The sequence below is a fragment of the Aquila chrysaetos genome, chromosome 15 (assembly GCF_900496995.4).
Source record: "Aquila chrysaetos chrysaetos chromosome 15, bAquChr1.4, whole genome shotgun sequence".
NCBI lineage: Eukaryota > Metazoa > Chordata > Aves > Accipitriformes > Accipitridae > Aquila > Aquila chrysaetos.
The window spans coordinates 26,229,520-26,251,853 of NC_044018.1; the positions used below are offsets into that span (position 1 = coordinate 26,229,520).

Here is a 22,334-nt window from a genome sequence, read left to right on the forward strand (position 1 = left end):
AGCTATTTGGTCTTCAATAGCTGTTCTTTCAAGAGTTGGACTGCTGCAGTTTGGGGTATGAATGGGTTTGCTTTTAGAAATGAGATACTTCTTTGCAGTTGCTTCATCTAAACCAGTTCACTTGCATGAATTGTAAGTCTGACTTTGCCTTGAAGGCATGGCTTACAAATGCAGGAACTGTTTCTATAGACTGCACTCAGTAACTGCAAGTAGGTCTTGTTTCTTCCTTTGTATTTCTGTAGCATTTGGCATCTTGGAACTCCTCCTGAAGAACAGGGTAAGGGTAAGACCATCATGAAACAAGTTGCTGTCTCTTACTCAAGACACCTTATATGTGAATTTCCTCACAATCCTATAAATTTTCAGGTAGATTACCTGACTGTAAAAGCCATTTTTAGTAGCAGTATTTTTGTAATGTAATCACCCATACATAACAGCTTGTGCAAATGCTGTATTTATAGAGGGATTTTTAAGTCAGCAGGTGTGCTACTGTGTTGTGTTTTTCTCCATGCATTATAGTTGCAGTAAAATGAATGAAAGATGGAAACAGATGTGTTGACCTGGAAACTGTGGGGAGCTTTCTCTGTCTCTGGGATCAAAAAAAGCATTGACTGGTAGGAGAGGTAGTGCAATGTCATACACATCTGTAAAGAATGCTTCTGGGAGGAGCTATTCAGGACTTAAACCTGGCTGCAAGGCCAGTGTACCACCCTTCATCCATCAAACAGCTCTGGTCATCATATAGTCGCTAATCAGTTGGTGGTGGAAGTTTTAATTCAGCTGGAGGCTTGTATCAAATGTTGTGGAGTTGTTCAAGAATTCTGGTTTTTTGCTAAATCATTTTTATTTGCTATAGTTGTTGACAGTATCCTTTTATGTAAGAAAAGACAAAGCCATAACTAAGCCTTCTGTTGGACTCTGGCATCAGAGAACACAGCTGTAACCATTTGGAGCACTACAGATGACAGGAGTGTCCCCTTGGGAGACTGCAGGATAAATAGTCGTTTTAACTAGTAGACCTGCATTGTTCATTGGAGATACCTCTTTTCCTATCCATGACACTGATGGGAGAGCTGTGTGGAGGGCAAATTTGACTTCAAGGTTAAGTGGCTTTCATTTCCTCTTCTCACTTTCTCTCACTTCAAAGTATATAGATGTGTCTCTGGTAAGAGATATGCAGAGGGTACCCATGGGATCAGATTGTTTTCCTGACAATTTCTACATTAGAAAATACTGCAGACAAGCAAATCTCTTTACAATAAAGTAGTTGGTGCTACACACGCTTTAGGCTAGGGTTTTTCTTTCACTTCAAATGTGATGTGGTTTGTTCCTATGGACTGAGTGCCCACCTGAGACTGCAGTGTGTCAGTGGTGCTCTGGGAATGCATCTCCTGGTTCATTTGTGAGGAATCCTGTTTCTGTGGTTTGATACTGCTTCATGACACAATTCAAAGCATATGTGGAGGTAAATTCAAAGCTTACTTCAAAAGCATACCATTTTAATCTGAACTAGAACAGTAATGTAGATGCTTCCGCATTCTCCTGCCTTCCATCCCTGTATGCAGTTACTCCAGTAAAGAGGAGTTCTTGCTAGGCATCTGACATACCTAACAATACATGGTATTGGACTATATTGACCTGTGGCAGATCACTTTTCTTCTGGTGGATGCTCGGAAAGAGTCTTGGTTGGTTTTGGTACATCCTTCGCAGGCTGGTTGCCACATCCTTCTTCCTAATATGTCCTGTGTCCTCCTGCTGTGTGTCTGACCTGTTTTGTGTTGCTGCCTACTGGCTCTGAGCAGCCTGGTGAAGAGCTGAGCCTAACTCAGGGCAGCTTGGAGCAGGAGACCTGTGATCCTTCTTGGGTAAAGTGGCTATTTTTCACAGGAAGACTAAAATTCATGAGTGCACACATTGGAGCTCCTGGTTCTCCTGCAGTATCTATGAGCCTTTCATCCCAGCAGCACAACTGCTTTTCCCTCCAGGTGATGAGCAAGTTCCGTGTTTGTTTCCGGCAAATTAAATAAGTAATGGGAGAAAAATACAGTCACAAAAGGAAAACCCTGCTGTTGTGGAAAAGACCACAAATGGAGAATATTTCTTTTTTTTTTTGAACTGTCCATTTCATGCATAGAAACCACTTTCCACTTCCTGCCAATGTTTGTTTCATAGCATTCAGGAACATTTTCCATCCTGTTAGTGGTTGAGCCCAGGAAGAAAGGTCGTCCTGACTGCTATTCCACTTGAAAAAGGATGTATGATCTTGCCATTTAAAGAGTCCCTGTGGCAGGAGGAGAAAACAGTTTTGAGGTGAAGTGTTTGTTCTTATGAGACCCTGCTCAGAAGGCATGTGAAGTTCCAGGAGCTAAGCTCTTCTTGGGGACCACGTAGGCGTTCAAATGCTAGGTTAAGTCCTGGGCCAAAGCCAGGGAGGGGTTTAGGGGTTTGGCGTGATCCTTCTGGAAGAATTTGGAGACCTCAGTGCATACTGTTGTCCGCTGTTGCTGTTCCAAGGACCAGTATTTTTGCTGCTGCTGAAGGAAGGCACAGCTGGGATCCCTGTTAGCAGGGAGGATGTTACAGCTCTGAGCATGGTGCTGTTGACTGTCCGGTACCTGGGCATTTCTGAGGATTTCTGGTAGTCATAGGGTAATCTCAGCAGAGGGAAAAGAAATCCCCTCACACAGTGCAAGTCTCAGACTTGCTATCTGAAAGCTCAGGAAAATGCCTGTGCCAGGATTTAGTGTGGTGAAAAAGGTTGATGGATGGATGAGTAAGAAGACGATTTCTAGATATACTGCTTTTGAGGGGAAAAACCCCCAAACAAAACAGCACCCAACAAAACAAAAAACCAAAACAACCAGTGACGGTTGCCCGATTCTTTTCTTTGTATTATTGTCCTTCTCTGCCCTTCCTGTAAGGATGGGAGAGGTCTTTGAGTGGGTGATGGAAGGCCTTTGTTAGATAGCCTACTGTCTCCCCTTGCAGCCACCCCCGCCACTGAGCAGAGGTTTCCCTCCTCCCACAGAGCTGCCAAAGGCAGTGTCCACAGCAGAATTTATCAAGATCTTTTTCCTGCAGCTGTAACTAGTTACTGCTACCAGAGGAACAAGTCTCGTTCTCTCCAGATTCATAATGTCTTCTTGTGGCAAGCTTAATCCTACCGGGCAAGGGAGGAAGGAGGAGTAGCTTGCTCTCCTGGTTCACCATCTGTGGGAGAAATGGTCTTTTTCTTGTTTCTTTACAGGCCAACATGCTGTGGATTTTTTTTTTTTTCTTTCTCAGTAATTTCCATATGAGCAATTCTTCCCTGCAGCCCCCAAAGCATTTCCCTTCTGATCTGTTGAATCAATCAAGGAAAAAGAATGGTGATGTATCCTCATGATCAATCAGATTTGATCCACTATAGGAGTGGGGTTCAGCATTTCTTGGTGTGATCATTTGCTTTTGGTTTTCAATGGGTCTCTGCTTTGGGTACCATTGTTTAGCACTGAAAGTCTTCAGGAAGTTGGTGGAATCGCTCTCTGCTGTTGTGCTGCTTGGCATGAGAATGGGAATAGATCATTCTTCCTCCTGCTTAATGGAAGTGAGGTGGAGTAGAGAGAGGTATATTATCCTCTTCTCTCTTACAGTTGCTAGTAAACATTTTTTTAATGTGCTTTTTAAATTTTGTTTTGTACACTTGTTGCATCCTTACACAACTATTGGATCTTCTTCCTCTCAACTTCTTCATAAAGCTGAACTACATTTTATTCTGTGGTACAGTCATTTCCTTTGGTTACATGTCTTGGGTTGTTTTTAAAACTTCAACCTTAATCTTTAGCAAAAAGGGGGCTCTGTGACTACACACACTTTAGAGACAGAATTGCAGGCTTTTCAGAAAACAAACATAATTTGTGGAGAGTTGGGATCCAAAACAACAAAAAAGCAGATGAAAAACAAGCATTTCCAAATGTGCAAAGGAATGTACTAATCCCAGAAGACTTGAGAAAACTGTTTCTGCAGCTGGACGTACAAAGTCCAAGTCTCTCCTGGCCTAGAACCATAAAGATAAGGAGAAGCTGTGGATGGAGCATCCTGGAATCTGAGGTCTAACGGTCCTGTGCATTTAACCCTCTTCAACTTCCTCACCAATGTGGCCCTAGACAAAAATGAGCTTGCAATTGCCAGGATTGTAGAATTAAATATAGGATGAGGCTGTTGTAGTTTTCCAGAAATGAAGCATCAAATATTCAGGAAATTACCAAATATTTTAAGGCATAGAAAATTAGTTTCAGGATCCAAGTGCCTCAGATTCAGAAGAAGAAACTATTCAGGTCAAGATAGTGCAGAAGGTTGGGGCGGTTGGGTTCCCCCCCACCCTCAAATTGCAAGACTAAAATCCCTGCTTTAAATGTGAAACTACAAAGTCACAAATGTCGTGTTTGTAGTTTAAGCCCTAAATGGCTTGCTTACTGTGGGAAGTGCCAGTGGAAGCCTTCAGCAGCGTATGTTTCGTGAACTCTGTTTACAGAGAAGTTGCTGCTGCTTAACCCTGGTGACAGACCTAAAAATGGCACTTGCTCATGGAGAGGGCTGAACAGCTCTGGAAAATCTTACGTAGCTGTCCTCCTACAGAACTGCAAGTGGGTATGCAAGCAGTAGACAAAGCTCTTTACCACTTCTTCAGGCCATATCCCTTAGTGTTTATGAAATTGTTGAGGCTGCAGAAGAAGGGGTGCTGCTTGCTGAAGCCTGCAGAAGCAGGAAAATAAGCTGCTCAGGCAGAAACGAAGAGGAGCGAGCTGCTGCTTGCCTCTGGAAGAAGGAAGGAGTCTACCCTGCAGAAGGGGAGAAAGCTGCTGAGACCTGACTGGGAAGCAGTATTCCCTCTTTTCAAGATGCTGACCTCTCTGAGAGGAAAAAGTTGAAGCCCTTGTCCTCCTGCCACCTTGCTCCACATATGTCTTAAGTTTCTTTCACCAGACCAGGCACTTTCCCTACTTACAGCTCTTCACAATGCTCGAGGAGTTCTCAGCTAGTCTCACACAGGTGTGCTGTAGCCAGCTCTCTGCAAAACACATTTTCCCACAATTACCTGTGTTGATGTGCTTTTCAATGCTTTCAGACCTTTCAACCTGAAAGTTGGATAATTAGTCTGTCTGAAATTTAGATAAGCACTAAAGTGGCGCATTAAAGTGTGACTTTTCAGAGCATTAGCATCATGCTGCAGTGGTGTTGACAGCGGAGTTCTGGGCTTAGGCATTTAGAAAAGCACAGAGAGAATGAAATGTTGTAGAGAAGTCCCAAAGGCCTATGCACAAAGCAGCTTCTCCAGGTTTCCAGAAAGCCTGAGACCTGAGTTTGCTTCTGCAGCTGAGGGATGAACACCACAGACCGTGAGCAGAGGTACTGATCTCTCTCTCCCTTTATAGGGAAGGAGAAAAATACTCCATGTGGCTCTGAAAATGCAAAATCAATGTATCGGGGACCTCATGATAACAAGGAGCTTTCTGCCCTGTGCCACAAGGTTTTGTTGTGATCTGGATGTTGATCACCAGCCCATTAATGAATTGGCATTGTTTCAAATTCCTTTCTTTGGTAAGGGGGCATTGCACCACGAGGAGGCTGACAGCTACAATAGTAGCAAAAATCATTCACTGCTTTAAGAAGGGGAGAAACACGTGAGGAAATAAGCCTCATGTTGCCTCTTGGACTTCTCCATCTACTCTTCTCTTTGGGCCTAATGAACCAGGGAAATGTATATTTTCTGAAACCTATTTTCCCAGTGACTATTTGGAGAACACATGCTTTTAGAAGAGGTGGAAACTGGAAATGTCAAGACATTGCTTTATTCCAGAAGTCCTAATAAGTTCTTGATGGTCCTTAGAAAATGTTAAAATTTAACTTTCTTAGAAAGATACTGGTCCCTAAGAAGGGAAATGTCCCCAGTCTCTACTGAATGCCTTTTCCAGAAGTTTCCTGATCTGGAGAGCTGCAGTAAACTGTACCTGTGTTTCCTCTGCTGTTTGGTACATTTTTCATTACTGAGGGCTCAGATCTCTTTGGCCTGCCTAACGAGAGAGGCTTAGGGGAGAGTTTCCTCAAGAAAACCTTGGAGTGGATCTACTATGAAGTTATTTAATCATTCAGTGTTATCAAAACTTTCAACACTAAGATGACAGCATATCTTGATTCTCTATAATCTGCATCAAGAGCTTTGTGGAAGAACTCATGCATAATGTATGAAGCATTTGTCTCGGTTGTTTGAGTAAGACTGAGCCATATTTTGCATATAAGTCAGAGTTAAACATTGAAAACACAGTATAATTTTCTCAAAATTATGGCACTTAGAGCACATAAAGGATTTTTCTGAGGATTTAGGGAAGAACCAAGGATGTGACAGACCATGGTTTTGGTGCTGCTCTGACTAGCACAGTGGTTTACATTCTTCTTGGTTCTCAGTACTTAAAACCCACTGAGGTCCTGAGCTTGTAGGGGACAAGACAACCATTCTCCCTACCAATATTTTTCTCCTTGCTCTGGAACAGGAAGCTTCATCTCCTATCCATCATTTCTAATAATCTGTTGAATTATATTGAAAATAGTACCTCTCTTCTGGGGATGAATTGCTATAATTCTCAAAGAGTGACAGTTTCCGATGGCACTGGTGTTTCCATAGGAGAGAAGATGCTTTTGCTTGGGTGCTGACCTTCCTCCTGGATGCCCATCCATTATTCCCTGCCTCCTCCCGGTAGTGCCTGCCTCCCACCTCGCTGTAGCTACCAGCGTGCCGCTGCCGGGGAAAGGGGGGGCTCTCGCCTACAGGGAGACAGCAGTGGGCTACCTTTTCCTTCCTATGCTCTGAGGTACGTCTTGCTTACCGAAGTTTAAAGGTTATTCGGCTTTTTTACGGTGGTTATGCTGCGGTTTCCAGGCAACGGAATTTGGCAAGGATTTCAAGAGCAGAAGGACAACGGTGTCACCATGAGAGCGCAGTCCTGAGGGGAGTGAGGAGTCGGGTGGGTGCTGTGCATCACAGCTCCTGCCCCTCTGGAAGCGCGGCTCCCGTCCCTGCTCATCCGTCCTTCCCGGCGGCTGCTCTGTGGCCCAGGAGGGGTTGTGACAGAGGGCTTCAAGCGCTGCAAGAAGTGGCTGTGAGAACTAGGTCCCGTTTCCTTCCGACTCTGTAACTTCCTCGGGCAATCATGAAAATTATGGTCTGGCTCATTTCCTTTTAACAACCCCTTTCCGAGGATGCTGGCATGCAGCTTAGAGGGTTTTTTTTTCCCTCAAGATAGATGCCAAGCCACAAGCATGGGCAATCTTAAAAATCAGAGAAACACCAGGCTAATCCCCAACTGTGAGATTAAAAATTATACACTGTTTTTTCGGTCTGTCATCCAAAAAGCTAATGTAGCTGTTCACCTTGCCAGCTCTCCCCATAACGTTGAGTAAGGCGATTTTGGTTCTACCTCTTTACTGCCCGAAGTCCGCTGGTGTTACCAGCCTCTCCTCAGAAATGAAAGGCTCGTTAACCCACGCCGTGTCCTTACCCCTACCCCGGCACCTCTTCTGACCACTCAGCTCTTGCAGTCTGTCTGTCCGTCCTTTTTATCATCACCCTTCCTCCTCTGGCTTCTGATGCAATATGGCAACACAGTGCCACATGAAGGAACATCTCTGTGAGATGCCCTAGTGTATATTCTGCCTTTTTTTGTGTTGCGTGCACACGCTTTTCTTTTTCTCTCTCGTTTTCAGGGGTGTCACCTTAGTTCCCGCACAGAAAGCATTCCCTATTCCCCATCATGGATAATTTTATAAATGTATTTCCAGTGGCTTTTTTCTTTTTCGGAGCACTCCTACAGGAAGTTAAAGCTTCCTAGTTTCAGAGACACAGCTGTTCCCTGCTAATGTATCCCAAAATAATCAGGATGCTGTCGACGTGCTCAAAAATGAGGATATGTTTGCTCTCTTCAAGTGTTTGTTTCATACTTTTTGGTCTGCTAAATTTGTTTTCTTCACACTTTGACTTGCTGATTTGTCGCTAAGTGTGAACTAGGTGCTTGTGTTCCTGAAAGCAGATGCTTCAAATTCAGGTTTAGAAAGTCCAGTTTTGATGCCTGTGTTTGAAAATGGGACTTTTCAAAAAATGGAGCTTTCTTCCTACCCAAAACCTGACTTGCTCTCGGGTATTGCTCATCCGCAGCTCTGCTTACAGCCTCGCATGATGCGTGGGCTGTGCCTGTTTTGAAGCAAGTAGATAAACACGCTGCCCTCTGCTCACCTAACTCTGGCTCAGATGCCTTTTGGCAGCTTCTTAAAAAAGACTGTTGTTTTGGTTTGGTTTTTTTCTTGTCACAGAGGAAAAACTGTGCTATTTTATCCAGTGGAGACAAGATACTCTGGAGCAGCAGTAGCTATGCTGATTTCCATACAAGACCGCACATGGCTCAGTTGTTTGGAGGTCTGGTGGCCTCAGTGTAGCAGCCTACAAAAACCAAAGATCAACGTCTGAGCTTGCACCTTTAATCAGATGTCACTTCTTCTCCCTATGAAATAAGAGGAAGATTTGCTAGAGGGAAGACTTCCCCAAGTGCCTTCCAAGAGCTCCATCGTTTTACAACTGGGCTACGTAAAATACGTCCCCTTGTCACATCGGCTGCTGCGGTACAGCCCGGTGGCTGGCAGCGCGGCCGCGACAGGCAGCAAACCTCCAAATTTCATTCGGGGTGTGCTGCTAATGGCCTGCCACTTCCCGGTAAGGAAAATGAAGCGCAAAAGGTTGGAGGAGAGTGACATTGCTTTCAAGTCATGCCGCAGAGCATTTGTGGACAGACTAGGAGGCTCGCTGCTTCTCTTCGTGGGGAGCCCCATCAGCTCTTTATAGTCATCCTCTTTTTACCTGCTCTAAATAGCAAATATCTAAAAATCTCTTGCTTGCATGAGACAACGCTTATGGAAAAATAGGTGTTTCAGAAAGTTAGAGAAACCTGATGCTACCAGGATACAGAGGTGGTAATGGTTACTTTATGGGAATGTTAATAGGAGTTACCCACTGAAATCCCCCGGCCTTTGACTGAAGAATAAATCTGAGCAGAGATGTTGACTCTTTAACATTGCAGTGGATGGGGTGGGGGAGGGCACGCCAGATTGAACTCAGAAAAACTAATTTTCCATTGGTTGGATAATCCCTTCAAAATCTGTTTTCCGAGCATCAGGGCGAGATCCTATCTCTTTATTAATGCCTGCACAGCGCCTGTGTTTGAGCAGAATGGGTATCAGCGGACGAGTAGCCATGGCAAATGCAAAGGATGTTTCCATACCCGGTCAGCAGTCGATAGCTGTGAAGCTGAACCATTTAAATCTGTGCTAATATTCAGCACTTGGGATTTATTCTAGAAAATTTATGCTGCAACTCAAGAAATACCAGAATGGCAGTATGCATTCAGACCGTCAGATGAATTGCTCCGTTTGCAATATTCACAGTCCATTAAGCCCAATAAAAAAATCCACTATCACCAAACTGGAAAAACAAAGCTCTGTGCTATATATCTGTTATTTTTCAGTATGGTAGGCATAGCTGTGTTCAGTAGGACTTCAAAACTGCAAGCGACTTTGGTGAAAGTATAGGTGAATCTCTTCAAAACACAGTATACGTTGCCTCACTATTTTCAAACCCCAGCAGGGAACAGCCAGCAATTCTCTGCCTTGTATTTTCAGTCTTATTACAGACAGCTGGGTTTGATCCGGATCACTGGCTCAGGCTGACGCAGAGAAAGTGATGATGTTGTAGCATCTAGTTTGTTGAAAAGGGAGAATATGGATTTATCTATCTATCTATCTATTTATTTATTTATTAATCTGCAGAGGATGAGGCATGGGTAGTACATAAGTTTTTGAATGTTTTTAATGGAAAACAACAGTTTTGATGCCATACAGAACAGAGGGAGGGGATTTAGTCACCTCCACAGACATCTGAGGTTGATTCTACTGTCAATAACAGCTATGTAAATTTTGTACTATTGGAAAAACCAAAATACCTATTTGATGTTGTTTTTCTTACTTACAGTACTTATGCACACAATTTTTTCCCCTCTTACACTTGAAGTAGAAGGGAGGAGAATGTTTTTGCCTTTATGCCTCACAGCTGAAAACAGGCATTTGAAAGCAAATTAGACACATGAGAGAGAGCTAATGTGGTTGTTTTGTCATTTTCAGCCTGTGTACAGTGGGGTTTCTGTCTTTGATGGACTGGTGAAAAGAATGGCAGGATGAATCGCTTGTCGCCATATAATCTGTCAATATATAATTTGTCAACATATAATCTGAGGCAGCCTCTGGAGAAGTAAGTACATGCTTTGTGGTTGCATTCATAATGAATTCAATGAAATGCTGCAGATACCTTGTATAAAGACAGGACAATCTAGCCGTAAGACTAAGCTAATTGAAAAGATCTTTCTAATTTCAGGATGAAATTCTTGTGAGCTGGTAGGGGCTCTACGTCAAAAACACATCACAGAAAGAAAAGATCCCTGAAGCTCCCGGTATTGATGATAATCAGTTGCTTTGCCAATTCTCTTGCGTTACAGCACAGGTTGCAACACCTCTCGGAGCTCCAAGCCACTTTTCCCCACCTGTCCCTGCCTGCTGTCTGTAATTCAGCTGCTCCTCATGAGCTTCTCTATGAAGTTTATGTAATTAAAATTACCTTTGTGGAGGAAGAAAGAGGAAAGTCAGGTAATTCAGTGTGACTGGGAACCTTGACTCGACTTTGCTTAGTGCACTGGTTTAAGCATCTGTTCTCAAAACAACGTAACTTTTACCAATAAATAAAATCAGATAAGTAGCTGAGTATGACACTAAGGGTCCAGAAAAGATATAAGATATTAGAGAGGCAGAGAACACCAAGAGTGATGAGGGGAAAAAATAACCTGAATTTCTCATCCTCTTTGCTTCCACACTACAACATGTGAAAGACAGCATGAGTTTATATGCTGTTAGACAGCACGCATGGCCACCCCAAATACTGCCTATCATACAGGAACTTTTAATATAAGGGTGGAGAAATCCATGATGGGATTCTCATTCTGCTCTTCATAAGCCCCAAGCTAGAGAAGAAAAATGTGCTGTAGTCCTGGAAGAGTCAGTCCTTGAAATCTACAGCTCTCCTTCAAAGAGAGTAAGTTCCTGGGACTGCCCAGCATGCTCTTCACTCACCAATTGTTTTTTTTTTTTTATAGGAGCTCCAAATATGGTTCCCAGATGACAAAGCTGTAAATTCTTTAAGTCTAAGATACAGCAATGTGAGCTGATCAAAACTGGCATTGCCACAGTCTCTCTCTCCTTTCTTGCTGTATGTTCCTGGCCCCTTCTTTGCACCCAGCTGGGTGTTTTTCTGAATTAGCAGTGAGCCAAATTGGTAAAAATAGACTCCCAAACTGCTGACCAAACATTTCCACCTCCTTTCTTGGATCAGATCAAATGCTCATGTACATGCTATATTGATTCAGCATTCAAAGCCAATGAAATAAAAAACTTGTCTTTTTGTATTTTTCATAGCGGTTTGGTTTCCCACCGTATCAGCAAGCTTGATCTTACCCCACTGCTGCAACCAATGCACAGGAGAGCTTGGGGAAGGGGAGATGAAGGAGAAGAGCACTTTTTTCAGCAGAAGAGCATTTTTTTTCAGCAGAAGCTTGCAATTGGAGAGGTTTAGGCTGAAGAGTGGCTTAGGATGGCCAAAAGTGACCTGAAGCCCTCTGAGATGTGGTCCAGCCTGTGCTCGGCTGCAAGACTACTGGCAAAGCAAGAGAGAATTGTCTTGCCAGGGAGTTTCAGGGCTACAACCTCTCCTTTGCTGATCACAAGGGCATTGGGTTTGGTTTCTGACATGGTAGTATAAGCCTAACTTAACTGACTGTCTTGTGGTTTAAGCTTAAACTGACAGTGTAGCCTCAGAGTCTAAAAACATGCAACTGATGAAAATGGTATTGAATTGGTATTTGTCCCGTGGAATTGGGAACTGAAGCGGTTCAGGGAGCAGATACAGCTAATGATGGCTGGGTTAGTTCCCAATGGAATTGGCTTGCCTGAACTGGCTATAATGTGCCTGCACGAGCGTTCGTGCTGGCTGGCAGGAGAAAGAGCCACGGATGGGGAGGACAAGACTGCAGCGGCCTAGATTTAGGCTTAAACAGCCCAGATTTAGGCTTAAACTGCAATGACATTTCATATCCAGAGTGAGCTGAGGAGCAGGTTACGTCTGCCCAGGTGTGGAGCCTTAATGACTGCAATTATAGTCAGCCGAGATAGGAAAGAGCAGTGGGAGCAGAAGGTGGAGACCACACAAGTCTCTGCCCTGGGACCCGCACCGTGCACTCCATGCTGAAAAGGACTGATGGGAGATGGGAGAAGGTCCGGGGTGCTCTTATTCCCACTGTTTTCAGTACTTGACTTTGCTGGTTCAGAGCTATGAATTGTATGAAATCTTCCAGGGATTACACTGGGGTGTGTAGATACAATCCTAAGCGACATTAGTTCAAATCAACTTTTGAGGAAGGGAAGGGTTTCTCTACTCACCGGCCTTACCCAGCTCATCTTGGAAACTCAGCACAACTCTCAGCTCCCAAAATCAGCGCCTAATGTTGGGTGAGATGTTACTTACTGCAGGCAGTGATATTGTATGGCTAACTCCCCAGGGGAAATCATGGCCTGTAAATGTGCAAAAGCTCCAGTGGCCCATTTCCTCTAGATGTAACTCTGATTTTTACATATTTTCATTCTTTTTCTGCTATGGTTTGTACAAGGCACAATATTCTTGTCCTGGAATGTTATATTGCTGAGTTGTTGGTTGCTGCAATTTCACAGCAGGAAAGCATGAATCTGAACTATTAACATTTTAGTTCCTCTCCTACAATATGTATTTGGAAACGTGGTTAATTGCTGCGATTGGTCTTTAAATACTGTAGTAATATAGGAGTTAAGTGTAAATATTCAAACCGGTGCATCTAAGGCTGAATTACTAAAAGCATGGTGTGCAACGCTTGCTGTACTGATTGGTTCCGGAGGGACTGGTTAGGTGCTAAGGGTTTCTAAAACTCACAGCCGTGTTTACTCTCTGTAAACTAAATAAGAGACTTAGAGGCCAAACTAGAAATGTGCTGGGATTTGAAAGCTTTTTTTTTTTTTTTAAATATAAATAAATGCATGAGCCTATGATCACAGGGAAGCAGAGAAAGAAAGGTGAAGCAATATTCTAGGTATGACTGGGTGATACTGAGCCTGCCTCAAAGAGTTTGTTACAACCATGAGCTCTTTAATTAAGTGGAATCTACCCCAGCGCAGAGGGTTTCTGTAAAAAGCCTTTACTCCACATACAACTTTCTTCAGGTCTCTGTGAAGGGCAGAAATTTGGCCTAACTGGTGAGGTTCTGCGTCAGATATAAATCCTTGATGAAAATCCCAGTTATAACGTTCAGCCACTGGATGTCCTCATTTTCAAAGGTCTGCAAAGGTTGATGAGCTGGAAAGCCACATGTTGTTGACAGTTTGCAGAGCACTGCATAAAAATATTCTGTGTGTATTGGGTATTGCCAAACTCCAAGCTTACCACCCATAAAGCAATGGAATCAGTTTCACTTCTCAAGGTAATTAAACTCCTACTGGATGCAGAACATGTATTTAATCTGCTCCTTTCTCCATCTCTCTCTCTTTTTTGCTGACTTAACTATAATTTATGTAACAGCTTGCTTTGCAGGACTCTTGCATTCCTAAACACCGAGAAGTTCACTATGTTTCTTTCTTTTTCCAGTGTTACCTTCACTGTAGTTTATTGCAGTTTTTACTGCGGATTCTGACTGCAGCTTGGTTTTCCCAAGTTCCTATGAATTCCCAAGGGCGCATCCCTCTGCTCGCAGGAGTCCTGATCTGATCCCATGAAGACTTTGTCAGTGATCGGTAATCACATCGTGCGCATAGCTACACCTGTCCAGAGAGCTTCACTTTGCTTTTTCTCAGAAGGCTGGCTTTCTCCTGCAGCTCGCGAGCCATCACCACCCACCTTTCCTTTGCTGCAGGCTCCCCTGCCTGCACCATCACGGAAGGTGTTTCTCAGCCCCGAGCTTCCCCTGCAGCTAAAGCTCTCATCCAGCCTCCTCGTTCTTGCAGCTCTAATGGCATCATCCTCGTTGCCAAACATTCCTGTCTTCTGATTATGATTTGACATTGCTTGTCAGACACTCTCCAACAACTTATAAAAATCTGAGCTGGCAGAAAAATTGGCAAAGGGCTGTCTGTAGCCGCACGTGGATTTCATGTTTGTTCATGAAACGTGGAAAACATGTTCATGAAAATCTGCATTGTTGGTTTTTTTTCGATCTGAAGTTTCAAGAAGAAAAATAATCTACTTCTCTTAGCTTTCTGCCTTTTAATTTCTCTAATTTAAGCTGCTGTTAAACCACGTTGTCTTTCCAACAAGGGGGCAGCTTGTGCTCTGTGAACACTTGTTTGAAATCGTGAAAGCAGGTTTTGCCAGAGGACAAACTCAGTAGAAAAAATTGAGGCTAGACTTCTTTCCCTCATAAAGGAAACTCGCCTTCTGGTGTAAATGGGCATACTTACACTAGATACGTACACTTCATATACCGGCATGATAGTTTCCTTCCTACCACGCTGGTGCATGAGGCATATCTCCAGAAGGAATCAGCCCCTGTAGCTGCTGAAGCCTCCTAAGGTGACTGGGGCCAGGTATGCATTTATTTATCTACTTGCTAACATCTCTTTCCAGTGGTTCAGCATTGGATGAGGGCTTCAGAAAAAGAGATGAACATGTTATCTTTCCACGCACAGCTGTGCAGGACCAGCAGATCCTCATGGAAACTCGCTCACCCCCTGCGCGTCCCGTCGTGCCCGCTGTGGAAGGGGAGGCATGCCCAGAGCTGCCCGGGTGGGCAGAAACCCGGGGTGCTCCTGATAGGACTCCTGAGTCCTGGGATTTGCTCCCAGCTCAGTAACCCTGCTGGTTTCTGGCCTCTGAAACAAACCTAACATTAGGTGAGCCGGGAGAAAGATTCGGAAGATGAAGGGCAGAGAGAAAACCACCACGGCAGATCTGGACGACACGATGCTTGTCACAACGTTGTTATCTTAACCCCAAGTACGCGCCGATGTTTCCGTAACAGGGAAAGTAGCAGAGTGTGGTAGGAGCAGACTGCTTTGTAGACACAGTGAGGAGCTAAGAGCAGCTTCAGAAGAGGACATGTGTTGCAGGAGTCCTCCCATCCCGGAGGTGCTGGCAGCCGAGGAGCTGGCCATGGTTGACTGGAAATGAGCTCTCTCCACTCCTGGTGCGAGACTAACCAGGGTGGGGGAGAAAATTAAATATCATGTCCCTGCCCTAGAAACTGTGACACTACTGTGAAATTTGCTCACCTTAGGCTAATGACACTGATGGTGCATCTAAATTATCGTCTCAGAAAATTCGGCCTCTAAACTGCTTATGAACTGGTGACAGCCTGCGGTCTGCTCAGCGTTCGCCCCTCTTGCAGGAGAAAACTTATCGATCCTTTTCTGTCATTCCGAAGGGTGTTGTGGGCCACGCTAACAGTGGTGGCATATACGGATGAAGAAGAAATGGGGTTGGAGTCTAACATCTATGTTCTGAGGTCGGACGCTGCCACTTTTCCCTCTGGCACCCATGGTCATCCCTGGAGAGCTGAAGCCCACTGTGATTTTGCGGGGATCTACCTGCTCTTTGTTGTGGCTTTTGAAGAGCTCTTTGGAAAATGTGGGACACTGCTTTTAGTCATTCCAAAACTGGAGATTTGACTCGGAGTGCTGAAAAGAGATTAAAGGTTTTGCAAGCAGCAAACCTTAGTTTTACAGCAAACACAGAGGATTTTGCTTCCTCAGTACAAAAGCCCAGATGCAGCTCAAATTAAAATCAATAATTGATCTACATCCATTTACAGATACAACTACATTCACGTAGGCTGGGAAGCCTTATCCCTGTGTGCACATTTTCCTTTTAAGCAGCTTGTACTCAGGCTGCCTGCAAATATATCTGCTCATCAAGCGGGCAACACTTGGTCCCTTCTAGGAATGAGCTGGGGCCATTTTTTTTCTGCTGGATGCCAAGAGGAGGACTGACAAGACAGATGGAAGCTGCTGAACTGTTACACAGCTCGTTAGAGAAGCGCAGAGCCCTTTAAAGCTCAGGGTGCAGCCAGGATTTATCTATTGAGAAATGGCAGCAGTCCCCAAACTACGTAGCTTGCATGGGCAACAAATCTACCTTGAAATAAGCAGCGCGGATGCAGCCTGTAAGGCTGAACTCAAAATAAACCTTTTCTTTTTTTTTTTTTTTTTTTTCTGAGATGCTATAATATGGGACGAGGCCGAGCAAATATACTGTGACTCTCCTCTGTTCGGTGCTCCGTGTCCCAGATCACTGACTGCAGCTACGCCAGGCTACAGGTCACGTGCCTTTATTCCCTATATAGAGAAAAATTCCTGCTATGTTAACGACAGGTCTACAGGAATTTCATTTTTGCTTCAGCTGGTTAATGAACCGACGTCTTGCCCTGATGGGTCCTTGCAGGGAGCACATTGCAAGGGCTTCCCGCTCCCAGCACTGGGCTGGTGGGATGGCTCCGCAGGGAGGGTTTCCAGTGAGATGGGGTGCGTCCCGGCTGCAGGACCCTGCAGGGACCCCCCCCGCGGGAAAGGGCCCTGGGACGTGCCCCAGGGTGTCACCGGCTGCTGGAAACCCAGACTCAGGTCGTCCCCTTCCCCGGGAAGGAATTGCTGGCGTCTGCCTTGGGGTCCAGCTCTCGAGGGCACTTTGGGGTCTGTGCCTCTGGGGAGTGCCCCCTCCTTCTCTGCCCCCCTCCCTCTCGCTCCTCCCCTGCTGCTGCCCCCCGCGGCCCCCGTCCCTTGCATCCCCCGGGTCGTGCCCAGCCCTCGGTGGAGGCAGCCCCCTTCTCCCCCTTCTCTTCTCCCCCTTCTCCTCCCCCTTCTCTTCTCCCCCTTCTCCTCCCCCTTCTCTTCTCCCCCTTCTCCCCCTTCTTCTCCCCCTTCTTCTCCCCCTTCTCTTCTCCCCCTTCTCTCTCCCCCTTCTCTTCTCCCCCTTCTCCCCCTTCTTCTCCCCCTTCCTTTCCTTCTCCCCTTCCTTCTCCCCCTTCTCTTCTCCCCCTTCTCCCCCTTTCTCCCCCTCTCTCCCTTCTCCCCCCTTCTCTTCTCCCCCTTCTCTTCTCCCCCTTCTCTTCTCCCCCTTCTCCCCCTTCTCGGACAGGCAGGTCCCGGCACCCCCAGGCCTCCTGCTGCTCTCGGGGGGCACGTGGGCAGCCCGGGCAGCGTGACGCTGAGCTGACCGCGTCCACGGAGGATTTGGGGGATTTTTAGTTGCTGAATATTAGGCTTGTTAAGTGCACATGCTGCTGAGCCGATGTGAACTGATTTTTATTTTTTTTCAGAGGAATCTTGGACAAGTTTCACAGCTGTGGCAGCAAAAGGCACAGTGGTGACAGGAGGCTGAGCTCTCCGCTCAGCGGCCCTTTCTGGTAAAAGAACTCTTTTTTTTTCCAAAGCAAATAATCACAGCAGCAAAATTACTGCGCATCTTTTCAAGGTGTGGCATAGCGTATTTTCTGGTAAGTGTGTTCTTAGAACCAGCTGATCGTTTTAGCTGAAACTTTCTTAAAAATACCTGAGTCTAAGTCAGACATGTAAGGTAGAAAACATTATCCTGACAGTTGGAGTCTGGGGAAGTGGCAAGCAAGTAGAAACTAGATCTTACAAAAGGAAGTACCGGGCCAGCTAACGACGGAGGTTATCAGCTCTTCCCATCACTCCTGATGACAGAAGGAGAAAATGTGCCCTTCTGCTTCCTAGGGAGGTTTCCAAATGTAAAGAAAGGGGCTTTGTTTTTGGTTGGTGGGGGGGGATTTCGGCTGAGGAAGGTTTGCAGGGAAGCAGACAAAGATAGGAAACCTGCAGTAGCTGGGCATTGTGTGCAAGAGGAGAAGCTGCCCATTCAGTGTTTACAGTGTGTCTTCAGGAGCTAGAAAGGGCAAGATGCTTTTATTTTTGGCTTCATTTATAGCTATTGTGTCCTCTCAACTTCCCTTCTTTTCAGCTTGCAGCCCCAAGATTAATTCAGAATATAGCATCGAGCTTCCCACCTTCCAGAAATTAAATGTCATGATCTCATGCAAGTCCTGTAGGACATGGATGGGGAGGAAGAGGGAGACAAAAGAATCGAGGGAAAACCGCATCATCCATCCAGATCTGCATTAGGCCCAACATCTGTATCCTGGGATCAGATTTCTGCTGAGATTTCGCTCGAGGGCAGCTTGTCCTTCCTGCTGGGAAGAGACCACTTGCCACAGCATGAGCGTGGCTGTGTTGGGAAAGTTGGGGGAAAAGCGATATATAGGAAATGGGACCCCGGGTGGGCTCCATTTCTTTGGGGGAGCCCACGTCCCAGCAGCAATTCCACCGGGCAACAACCCCATCTGCAGGGCTCCTAAACCTGAAAGCAGCGCCGTATCTGAACGGCCTAAGCCAAGCGAGCCCATGACAAGGAGTGCGATTTCGGGCAGTCGAGAAGTCAAGCCTGTGCCACGAGCTGAGAGAGCCCAGCACCGTGCGCAGCAAGGCAGTATGGATGTGTAGGCTGCAAAATTACAAGCTGCTTCTTGCCAAATATGTGGCTGCAACGAGCACGCTGAAGCAGACTGGGTTTCCCTTTCACCCTCGTCTGGCCTCCTGTTAGTCTATGCCTCTGCAGGGTGTCTGGATGAAGTGCTAAAAAGTGGAAATAGAGATACAGAATGAAAAACTTGAATAAAACATCCAGGCTCAAGATCTGTGTTTGCATGCTGGCTGAAGAAATCGTGGGCATTTCGTAATGAAAGCTGAGCAGTATCCACGGTGGGGGATGATGTTTCCATGTAAGGATTCCCACCAATGGGCAAGACCAGATATATACTGCACCACTGGTGTCAGCTGGAAGAAGCCTATTTTTTGGGTTTGTGTCCAACAGAATCGACCAGATTCTTTTCTGGTCCACACATTTTCAAGTGTTTGCAGTCATCTCAGATCTTCACATAATCAAATTAATTTCAATACTTTCTTAAAATACAAAACAGTTTTAACTGAGCACATTGGTACCTGGCAAAACCTCTTTTCTCATAAAAAGACCAAGGATAGGATAGGATAGGATAGTTTAGTTGGAAGGGACCTACAACGATCGTCTAGTCCAACTGCTGGGCTGGTGGAAGTTCCTTGCAGTTGGGAGTTCGCTAAAGGCACGCCAGGGTCACGCTCCAGCCCATTTTGCTTTCCCTTTACTCCTTCTGTTGGCCTGCAGAGCTTCTGAGGTGCCTGCATGAACTTCGCAGTTCACCATAGTGTCTGTTTGCCAAGTGTTTACTTGACCTAAATTCTTTTGAAAAACCATCATTTGTGACAACTGTAGCGCAGAACTGGGTAGCTGGTTAATAAATGCTGTGACCTGGACACACAAGCTCTGCCATTTTGTTATCAACAGTATAGGCAGTTATTTTTCTATTTTATTTATTTTTTAATGTTAGCTGTTTTCTTAAACTGTGGGTTTTTTTAACTAGAAGATTGAGCTGTTTCATATATGTCCTAAATTGCTAGTTTACCTTTCGGTCCCTAGCATAACATCTCTTCAGAAAGGTATTTAATTCTGAAGACAATTGTGCTTCTCACTGAGTGGTTACATCATAGCTGGTAACTCACTGGATTCAGATCTCTGCTTTCAACACCAATTGTTACTATGACACAATTAAAGGCAGAAAAAATATTTTACCTGGTGCAACTGCTTACTACAATTTTTCCATTGGCATTCTGAATAGATTCCAGTTATATTTCCTTCATCCTGAATCTGATTCCTTAAATAAGCAACTTTCACAGTCTATCAGTTCCTCTTGCTCTAAAGAGAAACGCCAGAAATGTCCTCATTCTTTTTTCCTGAAGATCAGCAACACTTTTCTAACATGGTAGTTCATAATTTGAAGAAAAAAATCTTCTATGGTAAAAATCATTGAAGTACAACTGTCTAATTAACATGCATTATGTGAGCTAAATAACTATTATAGGAAATTAGGGAAGAGTAGACTCAACATTAAACTTGCATTTATGAATACCAATGTGGAATTGAATGTGTGTGTAATTGTAGATAAGACCCCATTTGACTACTCTAAGGGCATTAAACTTCCCTTCCAGCTAAGATGAGAGGAAGAAGGAAATTCGGAACCACATGCCAAAAAAAAAAAAAGTTTTGAAAAAATTACAAGCCAGTCAAAATATTTTTCATTGTTGTCAAATTTACGTTAGCCCTAGTGCTAGCTGCTTCTACCTCCCGTTGGTAAAACGTTCTCCAGGGTCCGTCAATCAGTACGTGAAATGACGGGCCGTGAGGATGCTCCTGATATGAGTTCTCCACGCGCGGAGCGATGCTCCTCGTTGCTGCCCTTGCGCTGGCGCAACCCTGCACCAGCCCAGCTTCCCCACCAGAGCCGGCGTCTCCTCCCACCCCGCGATGTTGAATGCAGCCTGGCTCAGAGCCCACTGGAAGCTGGGGGTCTCTCACCATTCCGAGGATAAAGATGATGAAATGGCATGAAATGAAGGCGTGGCTTAATGCCTACCAAAATCCCCAGGCTGGGCTGATAGGCAGCGTGATCTACCTCGTGCTGGTATCTGCCTTTTTGTTTCATGCCAAATCCAGCAGCGTCGTTGTCTCTGTTGGCCATGGGAAACAGAGCACCAAACTACAGGCAGTCAAGTGGTATTTAGCTACATCATGATGTCGATGCGACAAAATAAACCCGGACCTGAGTTCGTGTCTCTACTTGTTCTCTTCACGGTGGTCGGAGAAGCAAAATTTGCTGCGAGAGGTTGCATCTGGTTGTATTGGAACAGCTGAAAATAGCGAAAACCTGAAAAAAATGGTTGGGGCTCAGAATCTGTCCATCAGCTGTGACAGACAGCCCAGCAATTGGGAGGGGAAAAAAAAGAAAGAAAGAGGGGAAAAACCCCATCCCAGACACCAGAATGTCTCTTCTCCTTACCTGCCAGAAACCATCGCTTTGTTCTTCTGGCCAAAGAAGATGAGGGGTGTCAGCCCTTGAAAGTTGGTGTGAAATAAGGAACCATCGGACCCAATGCAACCACATATTACTGGCCACTCCTTACAAACCAAACTGAAGTAAATAGGATTAAATCAGAGTAATACCTCATGTGATTACAGCTCATTGTGTTCAAATAAAAGCTGACGTTATCGTGAGTGATTTGTTTGGGGGTGGGGGTGGGGAGGAGAATAGATGCTACAGCTTTTGCTCACAGTCATTGCTATTTATAACACTGTAAAACCACAGTGAATGTGTTAAATGCACTGCCACGAGCAAGTGCCGCTTAAGCTTGGTATCATGGCTATAATAATTCATTGCAATGCTTAGATGTGCCTTTATACTAATAATACATTAATATTAATTCTGTATCAGTTCTTTCAGACATATAAAAACTTTGTAGATGTGGCACTTGTGATGGTGTAACCATAATTTGTAACTGTATGTGCAGCTCTGTAATCAATATGGGAACACTTTATAGTCACATCGACCTGCTGCTTTTACAACCCCCTTCTAAACAATTTAAATGGAAACTGAAGAGTAAATGTGACTGGAGTCCTCAGCCAGCAAAACTGAGAAAAGAGAAGTATGTCAGTGCTAATTAACTCCAGCACCCTGCCAGGCCGGGCTCTCAGCAGCTCTGCAGGCTGTAGCACGGTTACTGCGGGTTCAGTAGTATTCCGTCTTAATTTGTTCAGAGGGGTGGGCAACTACTATTCCAGCAGCGATCGAGTGCTGGTTAGATTATTATCCCCCAAACTGGTCCTATTGTCTGTAGTACTTGGGTCTTTCTCTCTTCGTACTCTTCTTGTTTTGCCCTGGCTTCTCTGTGCTCTGTAACTGCATCTCCTCTCCCTAATGAGGCTCAGGAAATCTGCCTGGGGGAGGGAAGAAGTCCTGAATGCAGAAGAGGCTACAGGAACGTGGCCCATTTTATTTTTACTATTATTTATTGTATTTTCTTAGTGTTAATTTAAGTGGGTTTTGAACTATGAGCTTTATGAACTACTTTTAAACTGTGCTGATGCAAAATCTATTTCCATCCATTCTCTTTTTTTTCTCTCTACCCCACAATGTACATTACTGTTAAGTTCTGATTATTTTGAATATTACTGCTTGCTTTGTAGCAGCACTAGCCTCCTCTGCGCTCACCCAAACCCATGGTTATCCTTGCTTTAGGGCTTTTTATAAGAATCT

At 44.9% G+C, this 22,334-nt stretch overlaps 1 long non-coding RNA gene across 1 annotated transcript; it reads left to right on the top strand.

The window, feature by feature from the left end:
- Window positions 1–11,130: 11,130 nt before the first annotated feature.
- Window positions 11,131–22,169, top strand: LOC115351278. The gene is made up of 3 exons (XR_003926756.2): window positions 11,131–16,659; window positions 17,454–17,630; window positions 18,116–22,169. It is a non-coding gene; the product is annotated as an uncharacterized LOC115351278 (long non-coding RNA).
- The last annotated feature ends 165 nt before the right edge of the window (window positions 22,170–22,334 follow it).